Source organism: Triticum dicoccoides, chromosome 5A, assembly GCF_002162155.2.
Source record: "Triticum dicoccoides isolate Atlit2015 ecotype Zavitan chromosome 5A, WEW_v2.0, whole genome shotgun sequence".
Classification (NCBI taxonomy): Eukaryota; Viridiplantae; Streptophyta; class Magnoliopsida; order Poales; family Poaceae; genus Triticum; species Triticum dicoccoides.
The window spans coordinates 434935481-434945370 of NC_041388.1; positions in this window are offsets into that span (position 1 = coordinate 434935481).

Sequence of the window (9890 nt, forward strand, 5' to 3'; positions counted from 1 at the left end):
TCCACTTGGTGTTAGACGCACAGTTACTATGGTTACTATGACTTTACACTGAATCATGTTACTAAAGACGAGTCGGCCCTAAGGGGTACCAGCGCGAGCTTAATAGCGAGTGATGTGGAGTCGGGTTGACCTGGAAGGTTCCCGCGAGATACTTACAAGGCGTGGCCGGGCATTCTTAGCCCTTATTGCAAGTACTCGAGACGGGGCGACAGGGTCACATCTTTCGTGAGTCTCTGCTCGTGACCGCACTACCAACACACTAACGTTTTGGATATTTGATCCTAGGGGCCTCTGGCCTGATAGCACTAACCATCACGTGGGCATTGTATGGGCGTTCTGCGTCGTATGCATCAGCCGAAGCTTAAGAGACGTCAGCGACTGAGCGGCGCGCGCCGGGTTGGACTGGTAAGCACCTGCCTTTTTGAAGGAGGTAGCTAGGTCTGCTCACCGGCCGCGTTTGCAACGTGCAGGAGTTCCCGGGGCGATGGCCCATGACCCCTGGGGGCATAGGTTTAGCCCGGCGTGCTTGACCTCTCTATTAAGCCTAGGTCGGATTGTGGTGTATTGTTTGGCCGAGGCCGAGCATGACCCAGGAAAGTGTGTTCGGCCGGAGTTAATCGAGCGTGGTGGGTAAGTTGGTGCACCCCTACAGGGAAGAAAACATCTACCGATAGGCTGTCCTACGGTAATGGACACTTGGAGTTGTATCCCGATTGATACAACTAGAACTGGATACTTGAGGTGATAACTGGATAGTATGGCTCTGGGATTGCTTTCTCGTAGGGAGTCGAGAAAGTATCTCTGGCCAAGGTTGATAACACTACTACTACTTTACATTATGTTGATCTGTACTCTTCTAAAGGCTGCAAGATGCTTGAAGATGCTAGTCTTCGATAGGCTAGGCTTTCCCCTTCTCTTCTGGCATTCTGCAGTTTAGTCCATGGATACAGTCCATTCCTTTGATACAGATGCATTTTAGTTTAGATCTGATGTAAGTCTTGCGAGTACTTTGGATAAGTACTCACGGCTGCTTTGCTACCTCCTTTCCCCCATACCCGATTGTTGCGACCAGATGACGGATCCTAGGAGCCAGACGACACCACTGATGACTACTGCTACCCTGAGGGTGCCTACTACTACGTGACGGCCGCTGATGACTTGGAGTAGTTAGGAGGCTCCCAGGCAGGAGGCCTTGCCTTTTCGATCGATGTTACTTTTGTGCTAGCCTTCTTTAGGCAGACTTGTTTAACTTATGTCTGTACTAAGATATTGTTGCTTCCGCTGACTCTTGTGTATTCGAGCTGATGTATTCGAGCCCTTGAGGCCCCTGGCTTGTAACATAAAGCTTGTATTATTTTAATTTGTGTCTAGAGTTGTGTTGTGATATCTTCCCGTGAGTCCTTGATCTTGATCGTACACATTTGCGTGTATGATTAGTGTACGATTGAGTCTGGAGCGTCACACAACACAACTTAGTCATTTGTTCCTTCCTACCCTATCCTCACACGAGTCGCGTATATATATGTATCCACCCAGCGGAGCCCACCCTGGGACGTACTCGCTGAACAACGCAAATAACTAATCATCCGTGGGCTCGTTGGCTGAACCGAGCGGCCGCCCTCACAGCGCATGCACGTGTAAAAGTTTTGTCCTTTAGTAGATGTATGCCATGGCATTAAATGCGTCCACACTAGTCACTTTGATATACAGAAAACAGATGTACCTGCATTTATTTCTGGTTTTTAAATTTGTAAAAAGCCATATCTTTTGAAGCGTGTGCCTGAATTCAGATCCGTTTTCATCGTTGAAATCCTTACGGCAATATGTTTCAAACTAGATCATGTATGGGTATATTTTGATGAAATATTATCAAAGCCAACTTTGATGCTACATGGTGCAACTTTTGTTACTACATGGTGCAACTTTAGTACTACATGGTGCAACTTTAGTACTACATAGTGCAATTTTTTAAAATTGTTTTTTAGAGCTGGATGATCCAACTTCCTGTGATGTTGCAACCTAACAACCATGACAACCAACTTTGTATGATGTGCAAGTAGTCTACTGCCCCAACCAACTACCTAGTAGTCGATGTGCACCCCCCTAATACTGTGGATGTGTAATATTTCATGCACAACCTGTTCCTCCCACCCTGCCAGCAATATGTGCAACTTAGTCTGTTATTCCACCCAACTACCTAGTAGTCAATGTGCAACACCTTCCTCTTTCTACTTGTGAATGTGTAGTTTTAGTTGGCGGGAGCAACATATGGAGTTGCACATAGTTTGCTAGGCAGTTGGTTGGGGCAACAGGCGAAGTTGCACATCTCACTGGCAGGGAGAGTTGGATGGCGAAAACTACACATCCATGGGGGCACTAAAAAGATCCATATAGATGGGGCACTAAAGTTGCACATCTCACTAGTAGGGGTGGTTCGGACGGGGTGCCAGCAGGGAAAACTACACATCCATGGGTTACAGGGACAGTTGCACATCACTGTTAGGAAGTTGATCGGGGAAGAATCCAAAGTTGCACATCCACTGTTAGATAGCTAACTGAGGCAGCAAATAGTGAAATCCACACATCCACGGGCAAGGAAAAGTTGCACATCAACTACTAGGCAGTTGACATGCGCAACAAAAGTTGCACATCTTATTGTTAGGAGGTAGGCTAGGGGAGGTGCCATCACTGACAACTACACGTCCATGAGTAGGGGCAAAGTTGCACATTGACTCTTAGATAGTTACACATCGACTACTAGGCAGTTTCCCCTAATAGAGATTGAATTGCACATAATATTTTTTTGAAATATACTCATGCGGGATCTAGTTTCAAAGAGCACATCATGCGGGTTCCAATGGTGAAAGCAGATCTTAATTCCGATGTTCGACTCAAGAGTTATGAGTTCTTTTAGAAAAATCAAAACCCCGAATAAAATGCGTTCACATATGTTCGCACGTGTGAAAACTGCACGTTCATAAGTAAGGAGAATGTTGCACATCGACTGTCATGTACTCCCTCCGTTCCGAATTACTTGTCGTAGGTATGGATGTATCTAGATGTATTTTAGTTTTAGATACATTCATTTCTGCGACGAGTAATTTGGAACGGAGGGAGTAGTTGCACAGTGACTACTAGATAGTTGCATCAAACGGGAAGTAAGTTGTACACACAAAAATTTCATCAAAATATAGCCATGTGGGACCTAATTTTAAAGAGCACGTCGCGAGGATTTAAACGATGAAAACGGATCTTAGTTCTGACGCGAGGATTGAAAGTTATGCCGTTTTAAATTTTTAAAACCACGAATTAAATGTACAAGAGAACAAAACGCATGCATTCTAGGTGATAGTTGTTCGGGCATTTAGTACACCGTGAAGAAAAGGATCAGGTGATTTTTTTTTCATTAGAAATAAAAGAACAATAAGAACAAACCATTTTTTGTAGATTAAGGACCAATTTTTTTTGTTTTCTGGCCAACTGCTTCAGAACGCTAGGGAGTAGCCGGCCGCTGTGTAGACGTGTCCGCTGAATAATGGGGTCCACCTCGCAAAAGAATATGGTGGCTGCTACGGATCAGTCGGCTGATAACAGCTAAACCTAAGCCGCCTGATCAGCCCTTGATTCGCGCAGGTATATTGTGATTTCAGCCGCTCGATCCCCTCATGACAGGACTACGTGAAGTACCACACCATCGCGTCCATCCCCAACCTGCCATCAGGTGTGCTGCAGATGCACCGTCCCCGAGTCAACGCGCTGCACACGTAGCTCCGGCAGAAGCTACAGCACCCTCCATTGCAGCACCAGCATTGCTCCGTTGGTCCGTTGATGCTTCATTCCGCCGGCGAGTGCCGCGATGCAGCACCGGAAGCGCCACGTCGAGCATGAGGAGCCGCCGGTGAAGCTCCAATGCAGCATGGGAAGCGCTTCATCGGAGCACGGGGAGCCGCCGGCGAGCGCGGCAATGCAGCACAAGGAACCGCCAAGAGAGTGCTGCATCGGAGCATTGGGAGCTACAGGCGAGCACTGCGATGAAACACCGGGAACCACCGCGAGAGTGCTGCATAGGAGCATGGGGAGCCGTCGGCGAGCGCTTCATTGCAGCTCCGGCACCGGCGAAGTTGCATCGCAGCGTGAGCACGCCGACGAGGTTGCATTGCAGCATGGTGGCCGTGGTCGAGCGCCGCGTCACATCGCCGGCGGCACCGATGAGCGGTAAAAAGCTCGGTGGTTCTTCCATTGGAAGCTTCGTTGCAACGCCAGTGGGGCATGTGTCAAAACCTCCCTTGGTTCACGGCAGTGAGGGATGGTGGTCATCGTTGGGAGCGTCTCTCCATGGCGGGCGTGAAGAACGGAAAAGAGGAAGAGGAATAAATGTGTAGAGAAGACTAGCAGAGCCCGCGCGGCGACATGCCGCGCCTGTCGATCAGTCGCGGTTATGTAGACTATAGTCCAAGCAATAGAGTAATAAATAATTCATGAAAACAACTGTCAATAGTCCATTTGCCAGATAACATTTAAATATGTACAGGAAGAATTTATGTTTTCCCGAAACAAGTTAAGGAGTTCAAGCACCAAGATATCAACATAGTGATGTATTGTGGATGTGTCATACATTGATTCAGAAGATATCTCAACTTCAAATCCAAAAGAAAGAAAGATATATAACAACTATTTCGACCTTATTCAATGGTAATTATCATGCATACTTAAAGAAAGATATAACAACTATTTTGACCTTAGTCAATGGTAAGTATCATGCATACTTATTTTGGTGCTTCTCGCCGGAAGCACTTTTGGGAGGAACACCATTCAGAAGATAATTCCGCTCTAACAGAATGAAACTTTTAACAACTAATTCGACCTTATCCAATGGTAAATGTTGTGTAGACTATTTTGGCACTTCTCACTTAGAGCACTAGTATGAAAGAACAATGTATACAATAATCTGAACTGCAGTATCATGCAGAGGAACATATTACTGAAAGACTCACATGGAACCAGTAAATTAGCTAGTCCAAGTAATATACAATGAAGCTCCTCATGCATAAACATGACAGTACACGAAAAACCTGAAAATTTAATACTTAGCTACCATGGTACCAAGAATACAGGAAACACACATGTACGTGAAAAGTCAAACAAAACCAACTCATTCATGTTTTGCTGGAAATTAAGGAAGCTTGGAGGATTGAGATGATGTTTCCCTGCACCCCTTGCTCTTTGCTGCATGTCGTCCCAACTTCCTCAAATCAATCCTCTGCTTGTAGATTAGAAGATCTTGGATGTGGCCACTTCCTCTCTATATACAATTCCCCCAATATATATAAGCATAATGATACAAAAGGTTCGCCAAAAAAACAAACTTTTTATGTACAATCCTCCCAATATGTAATCAAAATGATACAAAAGGTTCGCCAAAAAATCAAACAATCTGCCTATGAAGGAGCATTGTTGTTGGATGCTGGGGTGCTTTGAAGATGGTGTTTCAACTTGGACAATAAATGGCAGAATTTCCCTGACCATATTAGCGGAGTGTACCCCTTCATCATTGACCCCATACATTTCAAGTACTGCTTCTACAGGTTCAAGAGAAAGCACTGCATGTACCATCTTCTCAGGAAATTTCTCCAAGAAATGGTGATCAGATCCACTGGAAACCAACTATCAACTAAGAAATGGGACCTGGCTGTTTTGCTGACCATGGGAAGTCTGAGAACTACTCCCCGCATGGACATCGATCAGGTGTCTTATATTACCTAAAACAAAGCCCATTGATGAGGAAAGCGCTATTATTTGAAACAACAAAATGTAACCATGTAGACCAGGATACCATTGACCAACAAATGAAGACTCATCAAAGAGTGGCATGCAGAACGTAACATTAACTCAGCTATGCGTAGCGTAGTAAGATCATGGGGTATAGGTGATTGTTTCATAGGGTTTAAAGAACTTAACTGTTAATATTTCAAAATCAAACACAGTTAATATAGTTAAGACATTTTAGGTACAAAAATTACAACAATCTGAACAATTAGTAACCAAGATTGTAGACCATATGTGATTGAGTGGTAGCACAAAGCTTGCATCTTGGTTGTTCCTTCTCTCCCTTCTCTTTTTTACTATCTCACAAACATTATGAATTTTTAACATTTGCATGTAGTTTCTGAACTGGACTTCTTGCAGGTAGACCATCTCGTTGTTCGCTATTCTAGATATGTACAGCATAAGCAAAAAATCATAACAATGTACTACATTACAATGCAGTCAGATCTAAGAACTGATTTCCTGCATTACACTCTCATCAAAACAGCCGCTTCCTTCCATGATCAAAATCTCATTGCCTATAAGCATATAGTTCAGTTAGTACAGCAGCAAATGAGTTCATGCCTTCCTGGGAAACTATGATGCAAACTTGTTAGGATTGCCTTCATATGCAACTCCGTTGTTCCATTCCTCTTTGGAACTGCTAATCTAGTTCTGGTTTACATCAGATTGCACCAAGCTCTCGTGACAGTTACATAGCCTATGGGATTCTTCCAGGTTAGATCAGCAATAACTTTACGCCATGCACCCTTTGAAGGGAAGAAGACTTAACAACCTGAAATTGCAAATCTACAGTAATGTGTGATAAAAATCCATCCATCTCGTGCGATCCAGAGGGACTTCTTGTTTACAAATTTTCTCATCTTCACCCTATAATAGAGTTCTGTCACAGTTAGAAAACAATACTTTCCAAATTTTTATTTTCTAAAAAAGAAAGCAAATAGCTTCAAAGGCAGACAAAAGCAGAAAATATCCAATCGGATTGGTCACTTGGCAGTAAAAATATCGTGTCTGGTATATAGTGGGCGAAGGGGTTTTCTGACCAAGTTAAATCGACAACATGCATGGCACGAGCACCTCGGAAAATTGTTTGCATAGTTTTGATACCCTTGCTCCGGAGCATTACTTGTTCTGCTTGTAAGACGATCATTCGATCAATGACTTCATGTGCATGATTGGAGTCTATTAGGTACAACTCATACGAAATTCAAGTTCTTATACCAACTTCTTCGTAACATATTGGAGCAGAATAGAGCATTCGGAAGAGCAAATAAGTGGAATAAATAAGTAAACCACTAATGCTTACCGGTCTTGTGATGTTACTTGGTCCTCTGTGTTGGTTGGGGGATAGATCAAAGAAATGCTGGTTTTGCTGGAGCTTGAAATCCACTGAACTTACAAGTTACAACATCCAGAGAAGGCTCACCCTGCACTGACAAGATTGCCTTGTATTTATTTGTAGCCTGTGCAGGTTGAAGAAAGTTTAAATGAGGGGATAAATGGAGCGTAACATGTTCAGTATTGTATATGGAGCGGTACCAGTTCAGTATATTCTACAAGGATACACATATAAGATCCGTGAGGACAACACTTTAAGCCTACTGAAAAAAATCTTCAGCATCAAAACCATGCAAATTAATGGAATACACCAACTACCTTGGTCAACCGTATCTATTGTATAGGGCTTGCAATTATTTAAATTAAAGCCAAAGACATGTCTAAACAACGATAAGAACAACCTAATCAAGATTATCATTTTAAGGCTGTAGAACTGCAACTAAAAACAATAGATGTATAACTTGCTGTAGAATTAATAAAAAGCATGGTAGATTAATTAGTAAGGATGGATTAAATATGGGCACAGAGCACCACAACCTCAACTGTGTGCCCAGATCAATAGAAGCAAACACGGATACACGCACCCACCATGCAGCACTGCAGCAAGCCATGCATCACACATTGAGACACGATACAACGATAACACGCAAGCCGTGCATGCATGCTATGCAGCGGCAGCCCGCGCAAACCAGAAGCATGCAATGCAGCGCACGGGGCGATAGGACGCACGACCAAGAGAGCGAGGGCGAGGCAGCCGCCATGCGAGCACTATGCTGAAGTTCACATGAAGGCAGGGCGACAGGGAGCTGGAGCGCCTCCTTGCGTCGTTTTCAACTAGGCATCGGCGGCCTGGCGTGCATGAGGTCGATAGGGCGAGCGCGAGCTAGAGCCGGATTGGATGGGCTCCAGGCGCCGACGGGTTGAGCGAGCTCGAGGTCAAGAACGATACCTTGGCCTCGGTGTCGACACGGCAAAAGCAGTCTTGGATGGGCTCTAGGCGCCGACGGGTTGGGCGAGCTCGAGGTCAAGAAGGCTGACGCCTCGACCTCAGCGTCGACACGGCAGAAGCAGACCCTTCTTGGAGTCTAGAGAGCTCAGGTCGTGGGATGCGCCGGCACGGTCCTCTGCAGACTGCAGTACGCAGCTCCTCGGCGACCACAACATGTAGCATGTCCTAGTACGGCAATGACCTCGGCACCACCATCGCCATCGTACACGGTGACGAAGTGTCGCGGGGAGGCGGAATGAGGTCGCTAATATGGTAGAAGCGGGGGACGACGATGATGGCCTCCTCCATCTCCGGGCAACATCCGCAGAAGGACTCGAGACGCTCCTGCATGCGCCACCAGGGACCGTCGCGGTCTCGGCAACCATCGCAGACAGGATGTCGAGAGGAGAGAGGCAGCCCGACATCGGCGGAGACGACGCTGTTGCAGTCACCGGCGACGTAGCAGTAGCAGGCGCTCCCTCACGCGGACCCCTCTTCGTCCGGCCCGGCGTCCCAACAATGGCGACGTAGCAGGCATGCTATGCGGGTGCACGGCCGTCTTCGCGCGTGCGTCAACGTCCATAGCCAGCCACCACTCACGCTCGACCTGCTAGGCTGCTACCGGTGACGCCCACCTCCACCGCTGGCAACCGGAACGCCCACAGCTCGCTCGCCACGTCCAGGCCGTTCTACGTCAGTAATCTTCCCCTGCCGGCGATGACGTTGTAGGGCTCATTGCAGGCCAGCTTTTTGCAGCCGAGCACGGGCCTGTCGCGGCGATCATGGGCCTGCACTCACCAGCTGCAGCCTTGGCAAGGTTGGGAGACGGGGCTCCGTGGTGGGGCCTTCCGGCGAGGCTCTGCCGGAGGGGAGTTCTAAAAGGATGGGTGTGCAGGACGACGCCCTGGCGACCCCGACCAGACCGGACAGCAGCAGGAGTACCCATTCCTAGATCAATGAATCCAGCCACTAATTGCGAGAGGGGGCGCAACTGACTGGAAGCGGAATGGAAGGAGGAGGCATGCAAGGGCCCGTATTTATACCAGGCAACCATGAAACAGAAGACAATTTGAAAGCAGCTACCGCATGTAAAGAAGAATCAACTAGAAGAATGTATAAAAGCGGCAACCGACTATGTGCGAGGCCTGAAAAGCCTGGCCAGAACGGCAGCCGACTTCACAAAAATGCACGTGCCGCAGGAGAAGCACAAATTGGAAGCAACCAGCAGCATGCAAATCGCCCACGATGACATGGGTCTGCGGCGACGGCAAGCCCTCCTGGCATAACACAAGAGCGCACACATGCAAGGCTAATTTTTTTTTAAATAATACATTTTTTTATTAATTTGTACAAATATTACATCCAAAAAATAATTTTCAAAAATAATACACCGTCGGCCCGGAGCAGGCCGAGTGGACCTAGTCGGCCCATAGCAGGCCGACTGAGATCCTATCGGCTTGCTGCTGACCGATTGGCCTGGCCAGTAGTGGGCCGACAGGGACTAATTGGCCTGCTGTGGGCCGACCGGTGCATGCCACCATTTTTGTCCCGAACGATCCCCGAATTTTTTTTATAAACTATGACGTATTTCGTGCAACCCTTTCCCCGCAATATTTTCCCGCCATATGTCCGCGCCAACTCTTTCCCGCCATCCGTTTTCCGCCATATGTTCGCGCCAACTCTTTTCCGCCACCCGTTTCCCGCCAACTCTTTCCCGCCACCCGTTTCTCGCCATATG